Source organism: Eubalaena glacialis, chromosome 18 (genome assembly GCF_028564815.1).
Source record: "Eubalaena glacialis isolate mEubGla1 chromosome 18, mEubGla1.1.hap2.+ XY, whole genome shotgun sequence".
NCBI lineage: Eukaryota > Metazoa > Chordata > Mammalia > Artiodactyla > Balaenidae > Eubalaena > Eubalaena glacialis.
In genome coordinates this window covers 14,542,580-14,569,958 of record NC_083733.1, presented here as the reverse complement: position 1 = coordinate 14,569,958, position 27,379 = coordinate 14,542,580, and the positions used below count along the sequence as shown (strand labels likewise).

The 27,379-nt window shown below is 46.5% G+C and overlaps 1 long non-coding RNA gene across 3 annotated transcripts; it reads right to left on the bottom strand.

Annotated features, from left to right (window-relative positions):
* Positions 1-1,871: 1,871 nt before the first annotated feature.
* On the bottom strand, positions 1,872-26,314 carry LOC133077859 (uncharacterized). 3 transcript variants are annotated; one of them, XR_009697797.1, is made up of 4 exons: positions 26,263-26,314; positions 5,911-6,071; positions 2,532-2,683; positions 1,872-2,457 (listed from the first exon to the last, which is right to left on the bottom strand). It is a non-coding gene; the product is annotated as an uncharacterized LOC133077859 (long non-coding RNA). The 3 variants fall into 3 exon arrangements; XR_009697796.1 differs by having other exon boundaries at positions 1,872-2,683; XR_009697795.1 differs by lacking the exon at positions 2,532-2,683.
* Positions 26,315-27,379: the final 1,065 nt, after the last annotated feature.

The window sequence follows — 27,379 nt, the reverse complement described above, 5'->3', positions numbered from 1 at the left end:
TTTCCTTCGGAAATATTTATAATCTGCATTCTTTCACTAATTCTACTTTTACTAGCTGTAGCATTCCTCACATTAATGGAACGGAAATTCCTAGGCTATATACAAATCCAGAAGGGGCCACACATCGTCAGCCCTTATGGATTATCACAACCCATTGCTGATACAGTCAGATTATTTATTAAAGAAACACTATGACCATCAATCTCATCAATTTCTGTATTTATTATCGCACCAAGTCTAGCCTCAAGCCTGGCTCTCACAAGATGAACTCCTCTCCCCCTACCCTTTCCACTAGTTAATATAAACCTAGGTGTACTATTTATACTAGCTATATCAAGCCTAGCCATTTTTTCCATCCTCTGATCTGGATGCGCTTTGGATTAAAAATACACAGTCATCGGAGGTCTCCGTGCAGTAGCACAGACAATCTCATATGATGTAACAGGAGCAATTATTCTCTTCTCAGTTCTAGTGATAAATGATCATTTACACTTTCAGCAGTAATTATTACACAAGAATACCTATGACTAATTTTCCCATCCTGACCCCTAGCCAGAATGTGATTTATCTCTACTCTAGCAGAAACCAATGGAGTCCCATTTGATTTAACCTATATTTGGCTTCAATGTAGAAAATGTAGCAGGCCTATTCACCCTGTTCTTCCTAGCAGAATATGTCAATATCATTATAATAAATATTTTCACAACAATCCTATTTTTAGGAGCATTTAACAACCCCTACATGCTAGAATTCTATACAGCCAATGTCATCATTAAAACACTCCTCCTGAGGGCTTCCCTGGTGGCGCAGTGGTTGAGAGTCTGCCTGCCAATGCAGGGGACACGGGTTCGAGCCCTGGTCTGGGAAGATCCCACATGCCACGGAGCGACTAGGCCCGTGAGCCACAACTACTGAGCCTGTGCGTCTGGAGCCCGTGCCCCGCAACAAGAGAGGCCACGACAGTGAAAGGCCCGTGCACTGCGATGAAGAGTGGCCCCCGCTTGCCGCAATTAGAGAAAGCCCTCGCACAGAAACGAAGACCCAACACAGCCAAAAATAAATAAATTAATTAATTAAAAAAAAAAAAGAGAGAATTACTTCTTAAAAAAAAAAAAAAAAAAACACACTCCTCCTAACAATCTCCTTTCTATGAATTCAAGCATCCTGCCCACAATTTTGATGAGATCAGCTTATATATCTCTTATGAAAAAATTTTTACCACTAACATTAGCCCTATGTGTATGAGAAGTATCACTACCTGTCATCACATCAGGCATCCCACCACAAACATAAGAAATATGTCTGACAAAGAGTTATTTTGATAGAGTTAATAATAGAGGTTTAAACCCTCTTATTTCTAGAATCATAGAAATTGAACCTACCCTTAAGAATTTTAAATTCTTCACGGTAAAGTCAGCTAACTAGCTATTGGGCCCATACCCCAAAAATGTTGGTTTATATCCTTCCAGTACTAATAAACCCTCTTGTGTTTACTATCATTCTACTAACCATTATCTCAGGAATTATAATTGAAATAACAAGCTCACACAGGTTACTATTATCCCCATCCTAATTAAAAAAAAAAAAAAATTTAACCCATAAGTGTGAACAATAGCACAAATACCAGTCGAAAATCTAAGGCAACCCAGTTATCTAATACTACTTGGGCTAAGGAATTTAGGGGTATCTGTTGTGCTGCAGTGCAATCTTTTTGGCTGTTTGACCAGTGGTAGCTGATAAATTTCTGATCATCGTTTTGTTTACATACACTCCTGCATTAGGAACCAAGATTACCAAAAGATTTGCCACTGGTATCTTGGTATTTTGCTAACATAGATTGCTTGACTCTTTAATGAAGAGAGAAAGGAGATTCATTTATTTCCTGATGTATAGACAATGGGATAACATAATATTCTAATAAATATAAACCTTCTATTTGTCAGCTATTAAGACATTTTTCAGTTAAGTAAGGGACAGAGGGAGGGGGTCCTGGGGTAAGTATTGCTCAGTCTCTAGGGACTGAAGATAGTATCAGACAAGGAATAGCCATATTAATACGTTGAAGAATTTAAACCTGAAAGATTAGGTCAGAGACAGGTTGGTCTGGGTGAGTGGTAACATTAGCAACATCTGAAAAGTCAGTGACAGGTATTATGAGGGGCCTATCCCAGTAGCTATGCTTTGTGACAACTTTACTAAAGAATTTTCTTTCCATCCTCAATATTGGGGCAAAAGTATAGCTAGAAGTAAAAGAGTAACTTTCAGTTTTGATAGGGAGACAAACATTTGAATAACAGTTCAATCGAACTAGTAGGATGGGTCTTACAGGCTTGGCCTGGATTCTTGGGTCAGCTGTCCACCACTGTGGTCATCGTCTTCTCGTCCTAGCTTGATGGTTGTTTTAAGGTGACTTTGAGGTCAGCAGTCCCCTCTTTAGACCAGTCTGATGCAGAGGCCCTTTTTAAGTGAGAAATAAAAATTGAAGAGTTAATTCCCTCCAGTTTTACTGTGCATGAGCTAGTTTAGAGTACCTGATAAGGATCCTTCCTTTTAGGTTTGAGATAGTCCTTTAAATGATATCTTTTCCAGTATTCCCAGTCTCCTAGGTGCAGGTCATGGAGCATCTGATCTTCATCCGAAGATAGAACACTGTGATCGGCTTCAGAAGCAAGCTTGGAATATCCTGTTAATAATTCAATTAAACTTTACAATAATGTGACATAACAAAGTGGCATCTCGGATGTAGGCAGTAAGTACAACACCTCAGTACATATAAAACCTCAATATCAACAAAGGCATATCACTGAAACTTAATTTTTCTATATAAGTTATCTTCATTTTGACCAAACATAGTCAAATTAAGACTAATTTGTTTGCAGAATAAATCTGGTTTTTATACACTTACCCTGATTATTTAGGTAAGTGTAATTGATCATATAGGCCCTTTTAAATTTGGCTTTATTGCAACTTTTCATAAGGGATCTCAAATTGAACTTTTAAAAGGCCTCTCAAAGCCAGGAAAGCCATGCCATTAGATTCTACCTGCAATACCTACAGATTTAGGTGGATTCCTCTCTAACTATGTTCCAAAATATCTTGAGGTTCTTATTTCTGCCAGGAAGTGGGCTTCCTTTTTCACCTGGAAAGGCTGCGAGGAACCTAAGAGATCCTACATTCAGGAGGAATCAGGTAGAAAAGATAAATGCTTCAGTTCTGCTTACAAAGGAATAATTTACCAAATTGCTGTAAGTCATACTTTGCTTAAGGGGAAAGGTTTCCTTATATCTGGAAAACAAAGATGAAAAGCCAGTAATATTTCAGACAAAAAAATCATAAAAATTATAATCATATTTATAAGCTCATTCAATCCCATATAATTAATTTTTGTTCTGCTTGAGTCCAGTTTTCCCATTAGTTTTGGTGACCTTGCCTGATGATTGAGGATATTTTTTAAAAGTTTTTGAGGTTTTTGTTACGGCTTATATGATTTGTCACGTGAAGTGGGTGCCTTGTTCACTGGAGATTGTGGAAAGTATATCCCAAGTGGAAAACACATTTTCCAACAGTTTCTTTGTTATTGTGAGGGCATCAGCCTTGCAGCCAGGGAAGGCCTTAATCCATCAAATAGAAATGGGGTTTGCCAGGAAGCCAGGAAAAGCCAAGCAGCCGTCTTGGTTTCCCATATCCCGGACTGTTTAATTCACAGCTATTGTTTACCCATCTTAATTTCTCTGATTTAGGAGCAGACTGTTGCCGTGTTACAAGGACATCAGGACGGCAAGAGTCTGACAATGAGGGGTTAACTTTTTGTAGACACAGAATGGACTTCACCTAGAAGTGCCATCAGCTCTGTTGTTGTTGCCTTTGCATGAAAGAGCATCTCCCTGATACTCGGGGGTTCAGTCCCTTTAGTGTGAGCCTCGATTTTGATGACAAAGAAACATTCTATGTCAGGACATATAAGATTTTCAGGAATTTCGTATAATTTCTGGAACATTTACACTATATACTTATAGACATAAAGAAGGCTTAATGTTGACAATGCTTCCCATGTAATATAATAGACCAAATAAGCATAATTAGTTGAATAGCTCTCTCTTTGAGACACTTCAGGACAGTATCACTTCATTTTCCATTAACTAAATCCATTTTCTTTCTTCAATCCTCCTTTTATTGAAAACACACATCTTTTTTTTCCTTGAATACTCAAATGTTTACCTTATTATTTCTACTAACTTTAATTACATACATAATATTTAACCCTTGAAAACCTTAATCCCTAACAAAAACCAAGAAACAGTCCATTGTGAACTGTCTGTTATACCAGCGTTTACTGATTGGCAAGCTTATCAACATATTTCAACAACCTTTAGAAACATACATTTTCTCATAGCATGATTTCTTTTCTCAATGTGGTACAAGACATGTGTCCAATAAACCCAAACATCTTTAGTTTTTCTCTGATAAGACAAAGTAGGTAAATTTAGACATGTTGAGCAATTAATGTTTTAGTATTTTTATTTTAATTGGAAATGATCTGGATAGTTAGTGAATTCCCATCATTTAATTTAATTTAGCACAACTCCAAAGTTTAAAGTTACCCAAACTCTGGACAAACTCTTTTTAGGTATACATACCATAAAGCATAATCATTTTTTTAAAAATGTGGTCATTTTTAAAGAGTTCACCTAAAAGCTTTTATCCCATTTATCTCAATTTTATTACTTATGAAAATATCACCATAGTAAGTTAATTTTCTTGTTGACAAATTTTGTAACAGGTAGCATGAGCTTATTGACTTTTAGGAAACCTAGGTACCAAATACAAGTATTATACTTCATACTGATGACCCTAAAGGCATGTTTGTATTAATCAAACCAACAACTTAAACTTATTTTCATTTACTGAAGATTAATCCTAGATCGCATGCTCCTCTAAAAATTTGGGTTAGCTTTTTGTTACAATTAGAAATATCTGATTTGTAAATGCTTATTTTTAAGTCAATTAAATAGAGCTCTTTTATGAATTCATTTTGATGATATCATCTGGAAGTAGAATAGAAATATCTGATTTGTAAATGCTTATTTTTAAGTCAATTAAATAGAGCTCTTTTATGAATTCATTTTGATGATATCATCTGGAAGTAGAAACATACTTGTAACGTACATACAGACATACACACATCCAGATAGACACAGAGATCTCGTAGTTCTCCTGCCTGAGTTTTAAAAGGCCTTTTTATCCCCTTCAGTTTTACATTCTACTAATTGAGCCAAGGCTGTAGTCTCAAACAATGTGGGCTGCGTTCGCATTTCAAGGACATGATAAGAGTCATAATTACAAGTTTTCTCCTAGAAGTACTTTTATTCTTACAGGGTCAGAATTTTGAAAAGATGTTGTATCAAGCCAGCTTTCTTTAATTGTGCACACAAAAATCAGTTTTGAATGTCAAAAAAGTTCCATCCTGGCCATTTTTGGATTAGGTAAGTACTTGTAAGTATTAGCTCCATACCAATTGTCGAAGCCAGCTAGAGTGTCAGTGGGTGGATGCCAGCCCGGGAGCTGGTAGGTTTTAGAAGCACAATTTCCCGCTTTCTTCTAGTTTCATTCTATTATAAAGTACACATCTAAAATTAAATTTAAATTTCCAATTTTAAGCCATTTTTTAAAAAAGTCAGCCAACGCAGTTCACTCCAAAATTTCTTCCAGGCCTTCCTGCTTAGAAATTCCCCCAGGTCCTCTGTCTAGGAATCCCCCCTAGGTCCTCTCCCTGGAAACTTACCCCTAGGACCTCTTCACCTAGGAAATGTACCAGTATCCCCTTAAGACTCCAAGTCTTAAGATAACAGCTCAAATAAAAGTCAAACTGTCACTTAGCACAAGGAGATCCAGATATGAGGAAGAACTCACCAAAGCACCTGAAGGGTGCTTTGAAGCCGGAGGGGCTCAAAGGGCCCAGGCTTGGTCTCCCGAGCACCGGTCCAAAGTAGATCCAGGTGACCTCAGGCGGGTTTTTCTGATATCCTGCCGACTATGCCAAGTAGTTTCAGTGAAAATAATCAATAAACAATCTAGAATAGGAATAGAAAAGAGTTTTGTTTTATAAAAGAGCCAATCTGAAGACTATAACCCAGAAGACAACCTCTCAGATAACTCTGAGGAACTGCTTCAGAGAAGCATGGTTTTCAGTACAGTTTTATATCTCGTCAGAACAAAGGACATTAAAGTCAGGGATACATTCCTTCAAGGTTTCAAAAATCAATAAATAAAAAAGAAAAAGAAAACCACACATGTACACAACAAGTCAGTATGGCCTTGACACCTGGGAAAGAGTCTTATCATTGAAGGGTCTTACCAGCATTGGCATCCCAGGAAGGGAGGCATTTAATCTTTATTTTTAACATGGACATTCTTTACTTCTGGTCACTGTGCCCTTTTCTTTAACAATTAAAGCAGGTGAACAATGTATGTTTGATAGCCCACAAACTGGCTATTTTTAAGTTAGCATAAAATTTGAGTTAAATCATGTATAAGCCAGAATGACTTCCCCGTACCTCAATATGTGAACATTTCTTTCATCAGTGCAGAATAACACTATCTTCTTACTATTTATGCCCAGCTCATGTACTGCAACACTGTCATTATCACACACATTAAACAAAACACCTTTCAACACAATCCTTATCATTACCATCATATTATCACTGGGAGGTCTCCCACCCCATCAGGGTTTTTACCCAAATGAGTAATTATCCAACAGAAAACAAAAAACAATCACAGCATTCTGCCAACACTAACAGCCATCAGAGCACTACTCAACAGGTATTTCTGCTTTCGGCTAACATACTCCATATTACTAACTATATTCCCTTCAATAAATAACTTAAAAATAAAATGACAATTCAAACATACAAAACAAATAACCTTCCTATCATTACTAATCCTCAATATGCACACTATTACCACCCTTAATACCCATTCTATCAGCGCTGGACTCGGAATTTAGGTTAGTACAGACCAAGAGCTTTCAAAACCCTAAGCAAGTACAATTTACTTAATTCCTGAAAATAAGGATTGCAAGACTCTATCCTACATCAGTTGAATGCAAATCAAACACTTCAAGCTAAATCCTTACTAGATTGCTGGGCTTCCACCCCACAAAATTTTAGTTAACAGGTAAATTCTCCAGTCAACTGGCTTGAATCTAATTCTCCCACCGTCAAGAAAAAAAGAGGTGGAAGAAGATCCAGCAGAACTGAAGCTGCTTCTTTTTTTTAAATTAAAATAAATTTTTTATACATCTTTATTGGAGTATAATTGCTTTACAATGGTGTGTTAGTTTCTGCTGTATAACAAAGCGAATCAGCTATATGTATACATATATCCCCATATCTCTTCCCTCTGGAGCCTCCCTCCCACCCTCCCTATCCCACCCCTCTAGGTGGTCACAAAGCACAGAGCTGATCTCCCTGTGCTATGCGGCTGCTTCCCACTAGCTAGCTATTTCACATTTGGTAGTGTATATATGTCCATGCCACTCTCTCATTTCGTCCCAGCTTACCCTTCCCCACCCCACCATGTCCTCAAGTCCGTTCTCAACGTCTGCATCTTTGAATTTGCAGTTCAATTTGTTGATTCACCCCAGTGCTTGACAAAAGGAGGGCATAACCTCTGTCTTTAGATTTACAGTCTAACACTTGCTCAGCCTTTTTACCTATGCTCACAAACCGCTGATTATTTTCAACAAATCACAAAGATATCAGGACTTTATTATTTGGTGCTTGAACTGAAATAGTAGGCACCACTTTAAGTCCATTAATCCGTGCTGAGCTAGGCCAACAGAGTGCTGCTTGGAGCTGACCAAATCCATAATGTAGTCGGAACATGCATTTGTCATAATTTTCTTTATAGTTATACCTATTATGATTGGAAGGTTCAGAAACTGGCTTGTCTCCGTAATAACTGGGGCACTCAATTTAGCATTTCCCCGAATAAATAATATAAACTTTTGACTACTTCCCCCATCAGTCTTACTCCTACCCATATCATCAATAGTAGAAGCTGGTTCTGGTACCGGTGGAACGGTATATTCAGCCCTAGCCGGCAGTCTGGCCCATGCAGGAGCCTCTGTCCACCTCACCATTTTCTCCTTACATTTAGTAGATGTTTCCTCAATTCTTGGTGCTGTTACTTTTATTACTGCCGTCTTTAATATAAACCAACAGCCATTATCCCAATATTAAACACCATTATTTGATCTGCCCTAATTATAGCCATATTACTATACTTATCACTCTCAGTTCTAGCAGCCAGAATTACCATACTGTTTACAGATGAAAATCTAAACACTGCTTTCTTTTACCCTACAGGAGGAGACCCAATCCTACACCAACAGCTATTTTGATTCTGTGGTCACCCTGAAATCTATCTTCTTATCCTGCCAGGGTTCAGAATAATCTCACATATCATGACATACTATTTGGGACAAAAAGAGCCTTTCAGATACATGGGAACAGTATAAGCCATGTCCACTGGCTTTTTAAGATTTATCTTGTGGGCCCATCATATGTTTACCGCAGGAATAGATGTTGACCCATGAGCATACTTTACATCAGCGACCATAACTATTGCTATTCCTTTAGCAGTAAAAGTGTCTGATTAACAACTCTTCATAGAGATTATGGTATAGTATAGCATAATGAGACTTATGCTTTATTTTTCTTTTTACAGTAGGTGGTTTGACAGGAATCATCTTAGCCAATTCATCCCAGGACACTGTCTTCCATGACACGGAACGTGCTACTGCATAGTATGTAATGTCAACGGGAGCAGTCTTCACTATTACAGGAGGCTTTGTACACTGATTTCCACTAACCTCAGGTTATACACTTAACATGAGCAAAAATTCACTTCACAATTTTATTTGTAGTAGAAAATATGATTTTTTTTTTCCCCTGCAGCACTTTCTTGGCTTTTCAGGGATGCCACGACTTTACTCCAGCTACCCTCATGCACACACAACAAGAAATATTTCACTCATTCATCTCATTAACAGCAGTAATGCTAATAATCTTCAAATTTTGAGATGTACTTGCATCTAAATGAGAAGTTTCAGAAGAGGAACTAACTACTACTAACCCAGAATGGTTACATGGATGCCCTCCACCATATTCTATACTTGAAGATCATACCTATGTAAATTTAAAATAAGAAAGGAAGGAACTGAATCCTTCTCAACCAGTTTCAAGCCAACACCATAACTATTATGTCTTTCTTAATAAGTGAGATAATAGCAAAAAATTATGTAACTTTGTCAAAGTTGAATCATAGACAAAAATACTGTATAACACGGCAAATCCATTTCAGCTAGGCTTTCTAGATGCAACATCACCTATTATGGAAAAACTTTTACATTTTCATGATCATACATTAATAATCACTTTTGAAATAAGTTCTCTAGCCCTCTGTATTATTTCACTAATATTGACAACTAAACTGACTCATGTACACACAATAGATGCACAAGTAGAGACGATGTGGACCAGGTACCGGCCATCATTCGAATCTTAATTGCCCTATCCTCATTACGAATCTTTTACTTGATACATGAAATCAGTAACCCTTCCCTAACCATAAAAACTGTGGGTCATCAATGATACTGAAGCTACGAATACACAGATTATGAAGATTTAAATTTTTACTCCTCTATAATCCCCACATCAGATCTAAAACCAGGAGAATTATGACTAATTCAACAACGAAGTAGCATAGTCATTGAATATTAGTTTCATCTGAAAATGTTTTATACTCATGAGCTGTTTCTTCTCTAGGCCTAAAAACAGATGCTATTCCAGGACGCCTAAATTAAAGAACCATAATATCGACAGGACCAGACCTATACTGTGGACACTAATCAGTAGAAATCATTTTCCTTCATTCAAAGACAGGACAGAGGGAGATGGCGTGAGGCACGGAGTGAATCCAGAGCCCACAGAGGATGTGCTCTCTGAGCTCCAGGACAGGAAGGGGGTCTCTGGGGTCCCGGGCCACCCACCACTCCCTCCTGAGCGGGGTCTTGGGAACATTCTGTCAGTGATGTGGCAGCCTGAGCATCTGCCACGGCCCTCACGCTGTGACCCGCCCCCCAAGCTCCAGGGATCGCATTCCACACTCTGTGGGTCCACCCTGCAGGGTCCTTCCTGCCGCAGGAGCAGAGACCACCCAGCTAGCAGCCTTCTCCCCAACCAGCAGGAAGAGCAGGTGGAAGGCGGGGCACCAGAGGAATCTCACTCACTCAGACATCAGTGTCCCAGGGCTGCCATCGTGGACAGCAATGATGCAGATGAGGAACAGCCCAAGAAACGGGAGCAGAGGGCCCCAGAGGCGGCTGGTCGGGTCCTGGCTCATCTGTGCCCTGCACACCCTGTCCCTCGTACAGCCTCTTCCTCATACGCCCTCTCCCTAAATATAGGGTATTCAGATGCAAACAGGCAGAGCTTCAGACTGAAAGTCAGCTCTTCCAAAATGACCGATGGGCAAACACTGCAGGATTCCACTCAAATAGGGGCCCAAGAGTCGACAACTCATGGACCTAAGTGGTCGTTGGTACCAGGGCTTCGGGAGGGCATAGGAAGTGAGACTTTCATGGTTGTGGAATTTTCTAGAGATGGTGGTAATGGCTCCACAACAAGGTGAATGTACCTGATGCCTCAGAAACATGCACTTAAAATGATGATGATGGTAAATGGTATGTGATGTGTGTTTTATTTCATTTAAAATTTTAAAATGTCTAGTTAATTGAGACTCCAATCTGACCCCTTTGTTACAAATGTGCAAGGTCAAAGCACTGTCCCCCCACCTCAGGCACATGGCATGTGGAGGACCATTCTTAGGGGGGGGCCAGTCTGTGTTACCTGAGCTCTGTCCACGGGGACCCAGACAGCAGCGACCCCATAGATGAGACATATGATCTGCTATGATATCAGCATGATACCACCAAGGGTTGTCACTCAGCAGGAGGACCACCCTGCTCAAAGGTGCCTGTCCTCATATGAACATGACAAGGTTAAGAGAAGAAAAGGGACCACAGGTTAATCAGGGCAACACCCTCAATTCGGATGTTGGAAATCTCAGAGGGGACAAGACACACTGCAGGCAAAGAGCAGATATGCGGTCTGCACATGAGCCTGACCCACACGGATGGGGTGAGCCCCACACAATCCCCAGACACCGCAACTAGGGTCACACATCCCCCTGGTCAGGATACCTTGGCTGTGCTGCGTGAGCCCCCAACGTGGGAACAAGCTGGGTCCCTGGGACCAGAGAAAGAAGTGTAGGGTCTGTCTCCTCGCCTAACACTTGCCCCAGAGAAGTCAGTCCCCTCCTGTTTTCACTTTTGTTTTTAACTTTTTTTGTGCTGAAGTTGAACACACTACCTTGGTTCTGGCAGGCTCGGTCCTCTCCTGATTTGCTGGGGTGTTGAGTAAACTCACAGGACAGCAGGGCTGAAAGAGGAGGGGCAGGTCCGGACTCTGCTGAGCAGAGATGGTTGACCAGAAGGAGATTACAGAGGCACACCTCACCTGCTGCCGAATGGCCTTACACCTAGATCCACGTGCCGGCAATCAATTCACCACGTAAACCTGCCTCCCTACTCGCTCTGCGTGGGCCGGTGAATTGGAATAATCATGAGGTAGCCCACCTGAGGAGTCTCCACCAGCCGCAGGGAAGGTGAACCTTGCAGGGGTAAGAACTAAGGCCCCTACCATGGCTGCTTTGGGAGGGCCATGTAACCACACTCAGAGCAGAGGGCTGTCACCCAGACAAGCCCACCTCAGCTCCAGACCCCAGACGTCTGAGCACTGACATTCGGACAGAGGCATGGAGCTTCTCAGTACTGAGGCCAGGCCAGGTCTCCACGTCCCCCTGAAGCTCCCAGGACAGAGGCCAGGCCAGGTCTCCATGTCCTAGCGCACACAGAACATGGTCAGGTCTAAATATTCTCATTGTAGACAGCACATGGTCAGGTCTAAACATACTCAGTGTAGACAGGACATGGAGCTGTCTAACCCTACCGTGTAGACAGAACTTGGTCAGGTTTAAGCTAGCTTAGGGCTGCTCTCCCAGGAGGCACAGGTCACACATGTGGGGTCTCTCATCTCTGGACAGGGGCTCACCCTCGTGCGGGAACCAGGATGTACATTTCTGGGAGAATAAATCAACATTGGGCTCGCACACTTCACCCACATCAGGAAACTAAACAAAATCTTTCTGACATTAAACATTTCAACGTGCAAAACAAAAACGTTACCAATTTCTCTGGCCACGTGATGGTCAGGATCCCGGGGTAACCCTGGAACTTCTTGCAGTGCAGCCCAGTCCAAGAAGTGGCCTGATTCCAGCATCCCAGGCCCCCAACAGGAGGCGGCCTCACTGGAAGCCCAGGAAGGACAGTGCATCCCGCGGGCCAAATCGGGAGAGCACGCTCAGGGCAGCTGAGAGCACCGCACACAGGTCCTGCTTCCCGGCAGCATGTGCGGGGGAGGGGTGAGGGCTCCTACAGCACCCAGCCAGGTGGCTTCGTGTACCAGGACTGATGTGAGGGGCGAACACAGGGAGAGGCTGGAGCACAGAAGCCATCTGAGCGCAGAACTAATCCACTTTCTGTCTCTATGGGTTTGCCTGTTCTGGATGTCTCATGTAAGTGGAATTAATAAATTGTCCTTTTGTGTCTGGCTTCTTTCTCTGAGCATCGTGTTTTCAAGGTTCATCCATGTTGCAGCCTATGTCAGCACTTCACTCCTTTTCATGGCTGAGTTAATACTCCCCGCCCCCGCCCCCGCCCCCTTACTTTTAACTCTATAATTTATTGTGACTCCCTGCCCACACGGTATAGGGCTGATGAGAAATTCACCTCCCGTCATTCTTGGGCCGTAACCTGCATTTTTAACCAACACCCAGGGGTCCTGTGCAGGAGCTGAAAGCCCAGCCCCACACGGTGCACAGTCATCCTGTGTGACCAGAGCCCAGGAGGAAGGGTGAGACAGGCCTGCACGTTTAGAGGACCAGCCCTGCAGTCTCATGTGAAACCAACTTGCTGGTCAGTGTCCTGTGACAGCTGTCCTCAGGGCACCATGTGGGGAACACAGAACGGTCAAGGGCCACAGCACTGCCTTCAGTTCAGGCCCACCCATTGCAACTGTCTATTTGCAAAGTGCTGAGGCTGCAGGGGAGGGTCCTTCCTGCCTCTTCCAGTTTCTGGGGACTCCAGGCATCCCTAGACCTGTGGCTGCATCCCTCCCATCTCTGCCTTCATCTTCATGTGGCTTCTCCTCTGTGTCTGTTATCTCCCCTCATCTTATAAGGAAGCAGTCACACAGGATGAGGGCCACCCCAATGCCCTTGTCTTAACTACTTACAGCACCGGGCCCTACTTCCGAATAAGGTCATGTCCTGAGGCCCTGGGGTCAGGATGTGGCTGTCTCTTTCCATGGGTGGGGGTGGGGTGGGCAGACACAATCCCCCTTCACTCTAAGGTAACAGATCCCATATGACAGGTGTCCTTACAGGAAGAGGAGATCAGGACACAGAGACACCAGGCACGTGCCCAGGACCACCCAAGGTGACCAAGACTCTCCTGAACCATATCTCACCCAGACCCTGTCCTTGGCCTCCACCTTGGCCCCATCCTTGCGGGGCCTGCACAGCCCGGTCTCAGCAAGAATCCTGCTCAGTCAGTGCAGAAATGAGGGCACCAGAACACCCCACTCCAGAATGTGCCTCTTTGGCATGTGGATTACTTTGAGCTAAAGGCCACCAAGAACCAGCAGATGCAGGGAAAGCTCTAGAACATGCCAAAGAGGGAGACAGCAGGAGAAACCAACCCTGCCAACACCTTGAACATGGAACTTCAGCCTCCGGAACCTGGGAGACAATAAATGTCTGTTGTTTAACCACCTGGTCTGTGGTGTTTGTTATGGCAACCCCAGGAAACACGGACACCATCCTCTATTGAGAGCGGTGAAGAGCCGGGTTTGCACCTGAGCTCCACCACCAGCGAGCCACCCTTGGACCAGTCACCCCACCATCCGGGCCTCGGTTTCTCACCTGTAAAATGGGATTGGTTATAGTACCCCATCTCACAGGGTCGCAGGGTGGATTCTGTGAGCTAAAGCATGTGAGGCACTCAGAACTGAGGCCCACAATAACCTTGCAGCATGTTGGCCATCACCCCGACATTCTGGACCCTCTCCTCTGGTAGGGAAGTCTTCCCTCTAGTCTAGAGGAGGCCCATCCACCGGTACCACAACCAGCTGTTATAAACTCTTTGTATACAGCTGAGGGGGTTCAGAATTTGCCAACCCAAATATGTCACTTTGGCATAAGGGTTATTTGGAGTTGAGGTGATTGAGAAGCTGCAAAAAGAAAAACTCTGCCCTCCTCCATCTGCCTGATCCCTTTGTGAGGATGTCCCCCTCCCTCTCCTGTTCCAAGAAGGGAAGAAACAATCTTATCATCTGAGATGGTACTGACTTCAGTCTGCATAACAAACCTCACTAAGTCAGCTCTGTCCTCTCTTGTTTTCCCCCACTTACTTACCTTCCCACAACTTCCTGTCCCTAGAAACTGAAACCTGTTTTCCTTTGTCTTGTCACTTCTCCAGAAACTTACCACCCTGTGTTAACATGGCACATAAGTCCTTAAGTCTAACTGTCTCTTTGCATCTCCACTTCTTTTCTGTGCAGGGCTCTGTACACAGACATAATAAACCTTTTGCTTCTGTTAATCTGTTGTTTGTCAGTTTAATTTGCAGGTCCCTGGGACCGAACATAAGAGAGTAGAGGAAAAATTTTTCATCCCCTACACCGTGTCAAATACACCAACAGCCAACCCCCCTTTTGTTCTTGTTCTGCCTCAGCAGCAACAGACACCAACCCTCTCCCCACCTATGAGATACTCAACTAGCACCCCTGCCTCCATCTTCTCTCGCAGCCTGTCCCGTGGCTCCCTCAGTCACATCCTGTCTCATAAATGTCCCCCGAGGCGAGAACCCGGGACCCCAGGCCACCTGGGGGGGGGGTGTGACATTCCAGCACCAAGTGTCCAGGTGGCTGGAGCTGGACTCTGTCATGCAGCACACCCGGGGGTGATTCCATCCCAGTGCCCTCCAGCTACAATGGCCCGCACATCGCCCACGCAGGTTTCTGAAATGCTGGTGGATCAGGGCCAGGGCTCAGGCCCCAAAACCCCACACTCAGGGCTCTGTAGTGTGGGATGGCTGCATCATAGGGACCCCAATTAGGAGTGTGGTCACCCTCAATGTAGGGAGACACACCTCTGCTGTCCTTAGGAGAACAGGGCTGGGTCTGCGCCCCTCCCAACCACACACCCCAGCGGGCCCCCTTCACAGCCAACTGGAGTACTGACTGGAATCCAAGCCCTCCTGGATCCTATCCAAGTTGGGCCAGGTCGCAATGATCCCAGACCGAGGGGCTCAGGTGACTCCTGGGACTTCCCCGTTTTGCTTTTAAGGGAAAACCACTGAGTTTCAAATGAAAGTAACCAGGACTCACCAAACCAAATGTGCATGTTTGGCATAAGGATTATTCTGAATAGAAGGCCACTGAGAACCAGCAGACTCAGGAAACACTCTGAGAACAGGGCACAAGCATTCCTTCCATAAAGGAAATTCACATTTATAAAGGAAATGCCCACTTGTAGGGACATCTTCTTCTCCCACACCTGGAAGAGGAGGCCGCATAACAACTCTCACCAGTAAAAAAGGCACCGACTTGAATCTGCATCACAAGCCGCACTAACACTCTTGTTCACCGGGCTTTCCGGACTGACCTCCCACGGCTTACTCCCCCCGCAACCCCGAACCCCTTCTCTCTGTCCAGCCCATGACGGTATTTCAGCCCCCAATTCTCACTGCCTCCTTGAGGAATACTGCTTTATAAACTCTCACACATTCCATCTTTTTTTCCCCTCTTGTTAGTCTGCCTTTTCTCAGTTTAACATCTGGGTTCCAGGCACTGAACCTGGAAGGGGAGAGGGCGCTGGGGCGGGCTGCCTGCCATCCATCGTGAAAGCCATATTGGAATCTTCAGGAATGGCGTGAGCCATTGTTAACCACAGTTAGCGTTAGCAGTTAACTTACAGCCTTACACTGAATAAACTATATTCAGAATAAAGGCAGCGAATTCTCAAAACTCACTACCATTACTGTAGACCTCACTGGTTATCGTACTGCATTTACTACCGTCTCTGCTCACTCTTACCCTCTCCCACCCACAGTGTGTGTGGTGGAAACTCTCTCTGGGGTTCTTCCCGGCTCCGTGTTCACGAACATCACATCGGAAACTCGAAACTGGCCACCGTGGGAATATCTACACCACAGAAACGGCAGATGCCACCATCCAGCCTTGGGTGATTGTTTTGTTGATGGTCTAGACTTAGAAAGTGATGGGAGAAGTGTGACTCATGCAGACCGGATGTGCAGGTGTGTGCCTGTGGTGTTGCATTGTAAAGACCGAGAGAACACTCTGCATCCGAAACCCAGGACGCAATTCAGCAGAGGCTGCTGACGTCGTGGAGGAAGGAGTGAGGTTCTACACACGTGGAGTTCGTAGTCTTACTCTTTAATTACAAGAAAATTCCAAGCAATACCAGAACTGCTCTCGTGTGTCGACTAGGGGACCACGGGTGGTGGGGGAACAGGAGCCGGGCAAAAATCCACAAAAGCATCCCGCGAAGCCCTGGTCTCTCTGGAATTTACACCAAAGTCCTATCCACTAGTATTTTTTGTTAATTGTTTGCTACATCCTGGGTATCAATTTAGCTAATAAACGTATGTGCCCATATATGCACCTTTTGGGGGAGCCCTTGAGAATCAGGATTGTGTGTTATCTGTTATCACATGATATCAGCACAGCATCATCTTTGTTATCTGTGTACCACTGTCCTTCACATAATCTTATATCATAAACTGTGCAGGCATGCTGGCTCTTCTTTCCCTGGAGAGCAGGGTCCTGACCATTGGCCAGTACGTCCTTGCCCATGACCCTGTCACCACCCCCTGGCAGAACTCAGACCCTGAAACATGGCTGGACTCACACCCAAAACCTAGGTGTCCAGGGGTATGGATTTTCCAGATTTTCACCTCAATTCCACAACTTGCCAAATTGGATAAACACGGCCACTTTGCACATTAGATGTCAGCAAGGGCAGTGGGCAGTGCTCCTACGAGACGGAAGAGGAGGAAAACATTGTGTCCGACCAGCAGGTCCATGATTATGGCCGTGGTGAAGCCGATACCCTCACTTGAGAACCAGACAAGGATGCTGTTGCTTCAGGACGTCTGCGTCCGGGCACTGTCACTACAGGAGAAAGGGTCACTCCAGCAGACCTCAGCCTCACTCATGCCTGAGTGAAGAAAAGAATGAAGGAAGGAAGGAACTGGTGGTAACCCAGCAGGGCATCCACAGGGACCCCAGCCCCTCCCCGAGAGAAATTCCAGAGTCACTCCCAACAGGGAGCTCACCTCGACACCTGCATTGCAGGCCCTCACACATGCTCCTTGACCCCAAACATGAATATGTTGAGTAAACGAACAAATGTCACTCCCAGATACAGTCACAAGAGCCCCTACCTTTTAAGATTACCCCTGTACCATAGAAGCACATAGACATTTCTATTTATAGGAATCCAGTGTTGCTGCAGGAAAATCCATCAAAAACGTGCACTTGAAAATGGAAAGATCACCCCTTCCCTGTACCTACCTCGTACCTCCCCTAGGCCCGCCCACCTGCTCTGCATCCTCAGGTACACACACCTGATCGATGTGCCTGTGACTAATATTAGTGGCAGCTGTTCCAGAAGTGGGGATGGTGGTGGTAATTGTTCCACTACAGTACTCGCATAGTACTCGCATATTGCTTTGCAATTTGAATCCTCAACCGAGTGAAATAATTCCTGGGGCCTCATCTACACTGAGACAGAACAAAAAACATCATCCATCCACAGTGCAGATGCATTTGCAAAGCAGGCTGGGGAACTCGGTTCCTACACAGCCCACCTGGGACGCACAGTAGGCAGTGTACAGCAAATCCAAATCCGAACCACGGGGCTTAATTTCCCTGGAGAATAAAGGAAGACTCCTTTCTTCCCCTTTTGTAGGACATTTACTTTAGAAAATGTGGGAATTCCTTCTCTGTCTCTTTGAAGCGTGTGCACATCTTTTAAAGGCAGAACACACCTCTGACACTACCACAGCTCAGAATGTTTCCTGCAGACCTGGGCGTGTGTCTGAAATGTGATGGAGAAGGAAACCACGTCTCCCTGCTCCTGGGAGGAGAGGCCTGAGTCCATTGGGGACTGGCTCCAACACAACACCGCCTCCATTATGAAGACAACAGTGCTTGTTTATCTGGGAACATGGATGGAATGGGTGGTCTCCACTCAGCTGCACGAAGGCTGAGACGCTTCTGTCTCTGCAGCCTCTCAGGGGGTCTGCCCCGACGCCACCTGTGATGCACGTCACACTATGGTTTCATGCTGGGTCCAGAGTCAATGGTTTGTGGAATGTCGCCTCCCTCCTGTCACAGCCCAGGTCTGAGTGTCCCTCCGCCTGTCACAGCCCATTGCCTTTCGACAATGTTGAAGGTGACCTAAAGGTCCAGATCCCCTCACCCTCTGTGTCTGGGAAATGGCTTCCTGAAAAGACCCTTCCCCACAAAGACTCTGCTGAGACTCAGGAGCCCCCCTTTCCTGATCAGGCCACACAGACCCAGTCCCTCCCCGGGCTCATCAGCCAGGAGCTGACCCGCTCCTTCCCAGGATCTGTCAGAACAAGGGCTGGTGACCCACGCGTCCCCCTCCTCCCCGGCCCGAACTGCAGCCGCCGGGTCAGAAGCCCCACTCAGGACACCTCCCGAGTCGGGGCCCTTGATCCACGTGCCGTCAGGCCACCTTTCGTGCCAACCCCTCGCCTGGGCCTCTACACTTGTGTTTATTTACTCCTCTCCACGGAGAAACCGCCTTTGCCCCAACTCTCCAGATGCTTCCAGACCTTGTCAGGAATTCTCTCTATAGTCATAGTCCCCCCTCTACAGCAATAGTCCTCCCCTATTGTTATATCCCCCCTCTGCAGTAATAGTCCTCCCCTATTGTTATATCCCCCCTCTGCAGTAATAGTCCTCCCCTATTGTTATATCCCCCCTCTGCAGTAATAGTCCTCCCCTATTGTTATATCCCCCCTCTGCAGTAATAGTCCTCCCCTATTGTTATATCCCCCCTCTACAGTAACAGTGCTCCTCTACTGTTATAGACCCCCTCTACAGTAACAGTGCTCCTCTATTGTTATATCCCCCCTCTACAGTAACAGTGCTCCTCTACTGTTATAGACCCCCTCTACAGTAACAGTGCTCCTCTATTGTTATATCCCCCCTCTACAGTAACAGTGCTCCTCTGTTGTTATAGACCCCACTCTCTAGTAACAGTCCCCGCTCTATAGTTACAATGCTGCTCTATTATCACAGTCCCCCCTCTGCAGTAATAGTCCTCCCCTATTATAATAGTCGCCTCTGTACAGTAATAGTCCCCCCTCTACAGTGATAGACCTCCCTCTACTGTAACAGTCTCGCCTGTACTATAATAGTTCCCTCTCAACAGCAATAGTCGCCCTCTATTGTAATAGTCCTCCCTCTATGGTAAGAGTTCCCTCTCTACAGAAATAGTGCTGCCTCTATTGTAATAGGCCCTCTCTACAGAGTGGTCCCCCTCTATTGTAATCGTCCCCTTTATTATAATTGTTCCCCCTGTATTGTCATAGTCTCTCCTCTATTGTAACAGCTCCCTGTGTTATCATAGTCCCCCCCATTGTAACATTCCCCCCTCCACAGTAATAGTCCCCCCACTACAGCAGTGCTACTTTACTGTATGAGTCCCCTCTCCAAAGTAATATCCCCCCATTGTCAGAGCCCCCATTTATTGTCATCTTCCCCCCTCTATGATATTAGTCACCTCTCTACACTAACATTGCCCCTTGTACAGATGTAGTCCTTCCTCTACAGTAAGGGTCCCCCCTCTGTTGTAATAGTCCCTCCTTCTACTAGTACACTCTCATCCCCTTGTAATAGTCCCCCTTCCTCCTCGCAATAATTCTTTTGAAATAAAAGTCTCCTTTCTAACCCAGACTTGATTTTATTTTATAGGCCTCAAGGGACTGCAAGGGTGACATACAGCAAAACACTTATTGCAGGGCCCAGGCGTGGGTGGTGTAGAGGCGCCTGTGGATGTATGTCCCCCATCATGTAGGGCACCTGTTAGTGTGCCTGTGTCACCACCGTGGGGCACCTGTGTGTGTGATTGTCACCACTGTGGGGACACCTGTAGGTGTGTGTCTGCATCCCCATCACAGAGAAGACCTCTCCCCAAACACAAGTCACATGACACTGAGGATGTCTTGTCAACTCCTGTCCCCATGTCCCCAGGCCTCTCCCCATAATTCAGGTCACCTGAGCACTGAGTATCATGTCCCCTCCTGTCCCACATCCCCCAGTTTCATCAGAATCTGGGTCACTTTGTAACAAGTCCCTCATCCTCCCATTTGCCCCCGCCTGAGAAGGTCATGTGTTTGTCCATGGTGGGAGGAAAATCGTCCTATCCCCATGGAAACCAATCCTGCACCTGCCAGGCACTCACCTCCTCCCAGGTGCACAGGTGTGAGTTACCCACCCTCTCCCTCGACTGCAGACCCCAGCTCTCTGGTTTCCAAGTACAGATTCAGGTGTGCTCAGCACTAGCGCAATCCCAGAACCGCCCAGGCGATCCCCGCTCCCCAGGTGCAGCCCCAACCTCGAGCCCTGGGAGAGCACCCCTGGGAGTAAGCCAGGTGCCCCCCGCACACCCCGATGCCTTCCCCACCCAGCACTTCCTCAGCTGGATCCACTCCACCCTTTGCCTTCTCAGTCAACATGGGACTCAGGTGAGCACAAGGAGACACTTGCACAAAATGCAGTGGGTGCAAGACGAGCTAAGGCCCCGGTCCCGCTGACCCTCCTGGGTGACCAGGTGAGAAATCTGAGCGGCCAACCTGTGACTACGGCAGGAAGGCTCCTCCTGTGCCCACGCTCACCTGCAGGTGGTGACTGGCACAGAGTAGACACTCAGGAAATAGTTCTCAGGTAAAGGAATGGATGGACGTACACACTGCTGGCAAACCCACTGGAGTTCCCATCCTCCTCCTCACCTGGGCCCCCGAACGCTCAGCGGGCCCCCCAAATGCTCACCAGGCCCCCCGGAATGCTCAGCGAGCTCCCCAAATGCTCGCCAGGCCACCCAAATGCTCACTAGGCCCCTGAATGCTCACCAGGCTCCCCAAGTGCTCAGTGGGCTCCCCAATCTCCAGGCCCCCAGAATACTCTGCGGGCCCTCGAACACTCAGCAGTCTCCCCGAATGCTCACCAGGCCTCCTGCACACTCACTGGGCCCCCCAAATGTTCACCAGTCTCCCCAAACACTCAGCGGGCTCCCCAAACACTCAGCGGCCTCCCCAAGTACTCATCAGACCCCCTGAACGTTCAGTGGGCTCCCCAAACGCTCACCCACACCCACCTGCCCAGATTAGATGACCCTGTCCCCGCAGCATAAGGACAGGAAAGGAGGCCTCAGCCAACAAGTTCGTGCCTGACCCAGACCTGTCCTACAGACTAAGTTAGCGGCACAGCAGACAGTAGGCTTGTCAAAGCCCCCCCGTGAGCCACTGTCCAGGGGCTCCTGCCGGCTCAGTGGCTCTGACCCAGCGGGTCTCCTACCCTCTGCGCTGGGAACGCCGGAGCCTGCGAGCGGACGCTTCCCCCTGGGGGCCCCCTGCCCCCCGCCCCGGCGCCCTCCATGCTCTTCTGCTGCCCCTCCAGCCCCTGGGTCCCAGGAAGGAAGGAGGAGCCAGGACCTGAGGGGAGCGCGGACCACCCTTCACCACCGCCCCATCTCGAGCCTCTGAACTGAGACAGGCAGGCGGTACTCACCACGACAGCTGACTTCAGGAGCGTTTCTGGCTGCAGCTCCACCGGCTCTCCCTGCCCCTCTCCCGGGGAGCCTCAGACACTTGCCGAAACACTCCTGGGCCGTGATTGGATGTGAAACACCCACTCCTGTGAGGGTGTGGGAGGAGCCACCTCTCAGAGCTGACCTGCCCCAAGCGCAACACAGAGAGCAAACACCCAACTTCAGAAGGGACGTCATTGTGGGCACAGCACTGCCCAGCTGGAGGGTCCACGGATCCTCTCCGCAGGGACCAGGAGCTGAGAAGTGGAGAAAGGGAGCCACTACTCCCTCAGAAGACTTAAATGTGTTCTCTAATTTAACACAAAACCTCCCATTACAACACCCTCGTCAAATCAAAGAATCAAAATAAAATTGGAAAGGGCAGATTACACCTGAATTGATGCAGCCTTCCTAACAGCCAAAGAAGATGCTATCGACGGTGCCGCTGTTGTCTGAAGAAAACAAAAGGAGGTTCACCAGCCTCCCTATAGTCACTGTGTACTCTGAACATTCCAGGTCTCCTCACTGTTTGCACAGTTTGAGACAAAAAGACAAAGCACCTCAGCCTCCTGAAAGATAAGCCACTGTTGCATTTCACCAAAGCCAGATCTTTCTAAAGATATCCATAGCATGTTGGAGGTAGAGAGGATATTACACTCATCAAATCCAGTATCCTCCAGGTGGCCCATATGATGCTAACAGCTTTCTCAGAAAATACGGTTTGTAGTCAACACTATCTGTGGCTCGTTGTTGTTTTTCTGACCCCACAGACTTCTCAGAGCCTCGTGGTTGCTAAAATGCACAGTTTTATACATTTTACAATATTAATAGAATGCATATCACAATATATAATAAATACTATAAACTTTAATATTTATCATGTTAAAATTTTTATGTCATGTACATAATATATTATGATATATCTCTTAAACATTATCTATATAAACTTTAATATTATACTTTTTTTTTGGGGGGGGGGGCGTTGGTTTGGTTTTTTGCCGCCACTCGCGGCTTGTGGGATTTTAGTTCCCTCACCAGAGACTGAACCCGGGCCCTTGCAGTGAGAGCAGAGTCCTAACCACTGGACGTCCAGGGAATTCTAATATTATAGTTTGAATACCCCATGGAGTATGCAGGTTTTTGTTTTTTTTTTTAACAACTTTCCTGACCCCAGAAGCGCTGTTACAAAGACGGTTTTTAGAGCACCCTGAGTAATACAGATGTAGTCCAATTGCCTTGTTTAACAGCTTAAGAAACAGAGACACAAGATTGATGCCAATTTCCCAGGGGCAGTGCCAAGATCAGGACACAAACATCCTAATTCCCAGTGTCCTTTCTTCTCTGCCATTGAACTTCTTCCTAATGAATACTGGTCTGTGAACTTGGACAAAAGGCCTGTGCAGGTATCCATTCAAGAAATCTGATCCCTCAAGTTGGAATGTCATGGAATGTCATGTCTGACATGAATAATGTATTTAATCCCCATAAACTATGCACTAAACATTAAGTAAAATTTTGGATTTGGCTTATAATTGGGGTATTCATATATCCCAATTCATACGTCACGTGCCCGGGTTTGCTGCAGGAGCCGTTTGGTCAGGTGCCAGGCATTACCTCACCAGCGATTTACGGCACTTTCTCGAGGCTTCTTTTACATCAATTACCCAAGGTTTATGGCCGGTGACCGTGCTTTACAGCACCCCCCCCCCCCCAGGCTTTGTTTACATCAATTTCCCGGGTTTTGCGTCATCTGACCCTGGTTTACATCACCTGGCGCTGCTTTACGGCACCTAAAACCGTGCCTTACGGTACTTGACCCTACTTTACAGCACCTGGCCCTGCTTTACGGCACAATCACAGACTTAGTTTATATCAATTTCCCAGGCTTTATGTCACCTAACCCTGATTTATGCCACGCCTACCCCTCAATCTTGCAAAAGCTGGAGGAGTTCAAAAACTGGAACTTCCTGTTGATTCCAGGGCCTAACATAGCTTTTGGCATAGAGGCTATCAGTGATTGTTCAACAGACGGATAAGTGAGAACCTTCTGCTGAGGGGAGGGGTGTGGGGATGTAGGACCCTATGGGGCCTTCCTGAGACAGGCCTTCCCCCGTATCCTCTGCTTTAGCTCCTCTCTGAAGTCCTTAGATGACAGTATTTGATGCACATTTCCTGAGTTGTTTTGAAGATCTGAACCCCCGGCCCCGCCCACCACCACCACCAGGTGGAAGAACTACTTGATGACCATGAGCACACAGCCCCAGGCCTCCGGGAGCCTAAGGCTTGACAATGTTAACCCCTGTGCCACCACCCTGCTACCTCACCATCAGCCAGAGAACCGTGCACAAGCTGATCACATACCATTTGATCCACCCCTCCCTCACCTGGCTTTTAAAAATGCTTTGGTGAAACTCTTCGGGGACCTCGGGGTTTGGGGGGCATGAGCCACGTCTCCTTGCACAGCCCTGCAATACACCCTTCTCTGCTCCAAACTCCGTTTCGGTTTGTTTGGCCTCACTGTGCATCACGCACACGAACTTGTGCTAACAGGGACAGGAGAAAGAGGCTCAGACGGAAAGGGGAGAAGGAAGTTTGCGGAGAACTCTCAAGAGAAAGGGCACAGGGATGAGCACAGCCTGCGCACCAAAATACCACGGCTTTTACATGCTTCGTATTCACGACCACCAGCACCATTTTCCAGATGCCAAAACCCACGCAGGCCTGCAGCTTGAAAACTGCAAGCCCAAGAGTCAAGCCAGGTATTTCTGGGTCTAGAGTTCTGCCTCTAGAGAAACAAAGGGCAGTCAGACTGCAGAGAGCCTGTTAGGCTGTCCGGCCAGTGGGCCACCCTGCCAGGCTAGAAGTGCCCCATCACGTGCTGAAGGCAGACCTATGTCCCCTCTAGGAGGCGAGGCAATTTGGGCCGGAGAGTCAGAGGAGCCCGGTAATGAACCCCTCCTCTCTGCACGTCCTTGGGGTTCCGCCAACCCCATAGATCCGGAGAAAACTCTAATTTGAAAAGATACATGTACCCCAAAGTTCATAGCAGCACTAGTTACAATAGCCAAGTCATGCAAGCAACCTAAATGTCCATCAACAGAGGAATGGATAAAGATGTGGTATATATCTACTATGGAATATCAGTCATAAAAAAAAATGAAATAATGCCATTTGCAGCAACATGGATGGACCTAAAGATTATCATACTAAGTGAAGTAAGTCAGAAAGACAAATACCATATGATATCACTTATATGTGGAATTTAAAATATGGCACAAGGAACTTACTTACAAAAAAGAAACAGACTCACAAACATAGAGAACAAACTTACAGTTGCCAAAGGGGAAAGGGAGGGGAAGGATAAATTAGGAGTTGGGGATTAGCAGATACAAACTACTGAATATAAAATAAACAAGTCCTAATGTAGGGAAAAAAAATCAGGAGAAAGAGCCTCCCCCCAGCGTGTGTGTACACACTCTCACACACTCTACTCTCACACACACACTTAAACCAGCCCAGAGAAAGAGCCCAGGCACTGACTTTGATGTCACAATGATCAGGATCTAAAAAGCAATTACATTGCCAGGCATTGTGCTAATACAACTATTGAAGTCGCTAGTCGAAAACACTTAATTGGATAACTAAGACTGATCTAAAAGCTGATTTAAAATTAACCTAGCACGTGCATACCATCTAAATAATTACTCTCTCCTATGATCTAGTCTCTCATTAAAATCAAATTTCATTAGGAGAAATTATACATTTTGTACCATGATTGGGAAGAAGAAGCCACATTCACTCACCTGCTGATGAAAGTGGAGGGTTATCAGCAGAGCTAAAGGGTAAATGAGTGTCCCGCCTTCCCAGGTGCAGTGAGATCCGTCTCTGCAACAAACCACCCTCCCTCCCATTTTTCCCTCAGGAAATGATGGAAACCTATTAAAATTGCATCAACTGAGAACCCCAAACCAATAGGTGCCTGAGTGGGAAGGAGGGGCCGTGGGGCTGGGGGGGTCTCGCAGGAGCACCTCAAACTCAGAGGAAACTCAATAAGCCGGCATCTAACGCATTTCTCCACAGGTAAGAAAACCCAGGCCAAGGGGGGAAGGGGCTTGTTGGAGACCAAACACCAAGTCGGCGGCAGGGGTGGAAGCAGAAGTTATTTTCAGCGGAAAGCTCCCCCCACCCCCGCAAACACCTCTCCTTTCAACTCACAGTTTCCTGCCACACGCCGGACCAGAGGAGCTCCTGGCGCAACGCGTCGCTCCGCAGAGGAGCTGTTAGGTTGGACCAGGCTCCTTAGGCCACGCCCAGGGGTGGTCCCAGGCTGCTGAGCAGTTTTCTCTCGTTCGCAAATGTAGCCAGCTGCCTGCCATTGGCCAATCTGGGCCCGAGTGAAGAGGCCCACGTGTGCGAGGAGGGTCATGACTGCCCCGCCGTCCGACGGGCCTGAGGATCCAGGCGGGAACCTCTCAGCCAGTGTCTGAGCACCGGGCGCTGTGTCCTGGTTTTTTGGAAACCTTTGCAGTGGCCTTGATAATATTTTATAAATGGATCTCCCACTCCGCATAGTTAAGAGATAAAGAATTTCCCCCCTTAAAATTCAAGAGGGACATGCTCTTAGAACGAACAGGAAGACACAGGATGCTCCCAAAAGATCTATTACTTGGAGGATTTTAAAATTCTAGCGAGAAAATGTAACGGAGCAGGACGCTATGGGGCCTTCCCGGGACAGGCCTTCCGCCGTATCCTCTGCTTTAGCTCCTCTCTGAAGTCCTTAGATAATAGTATTTGATGCACATTTCCTGAGTTGTTTTACGGATGTGAAACCTGCCCCGCCCCCCGCCCCCTCCCCCCACCAGGTGGAAGAACTACTTGATGACCTGAGCACGTAGCCCCAGGCCTCCTGGAGCCTAAGGACTGAAAATGTTAGCCCTGTGACACGCCCTGCTGCCTCACCATCAGCCAATCAGAGAACTGTGCACAAGCTGACCACACATCGTGCAACCCGACCCCACCCCACCCCACCCCACCCCCTGGCCTTTAAAAATGCTTTGCCAAACCCTTCCAGGAGCTTGAGGCTTTTGGGGACGTGAGCCACCTCGTCTCCTTGCATGGCCTTGCAGTAAACCTTTCTCTGCTCCAGACTCCAACGTTTCAGTTTGTTTGACCTCACTGTGTGTCGGGCACAAGAACTTGCGTTAACAAAACACTCATTCTCTTCACCCTCTTGGGCAGCAGCACCAGGCGGGCAATGGCTGCACTCCTTATTTAACCCTCCGATTTCTCCAGAACCTTTCCTTCAAGGAGAAATCTCTGGGCTCTGCAGGAA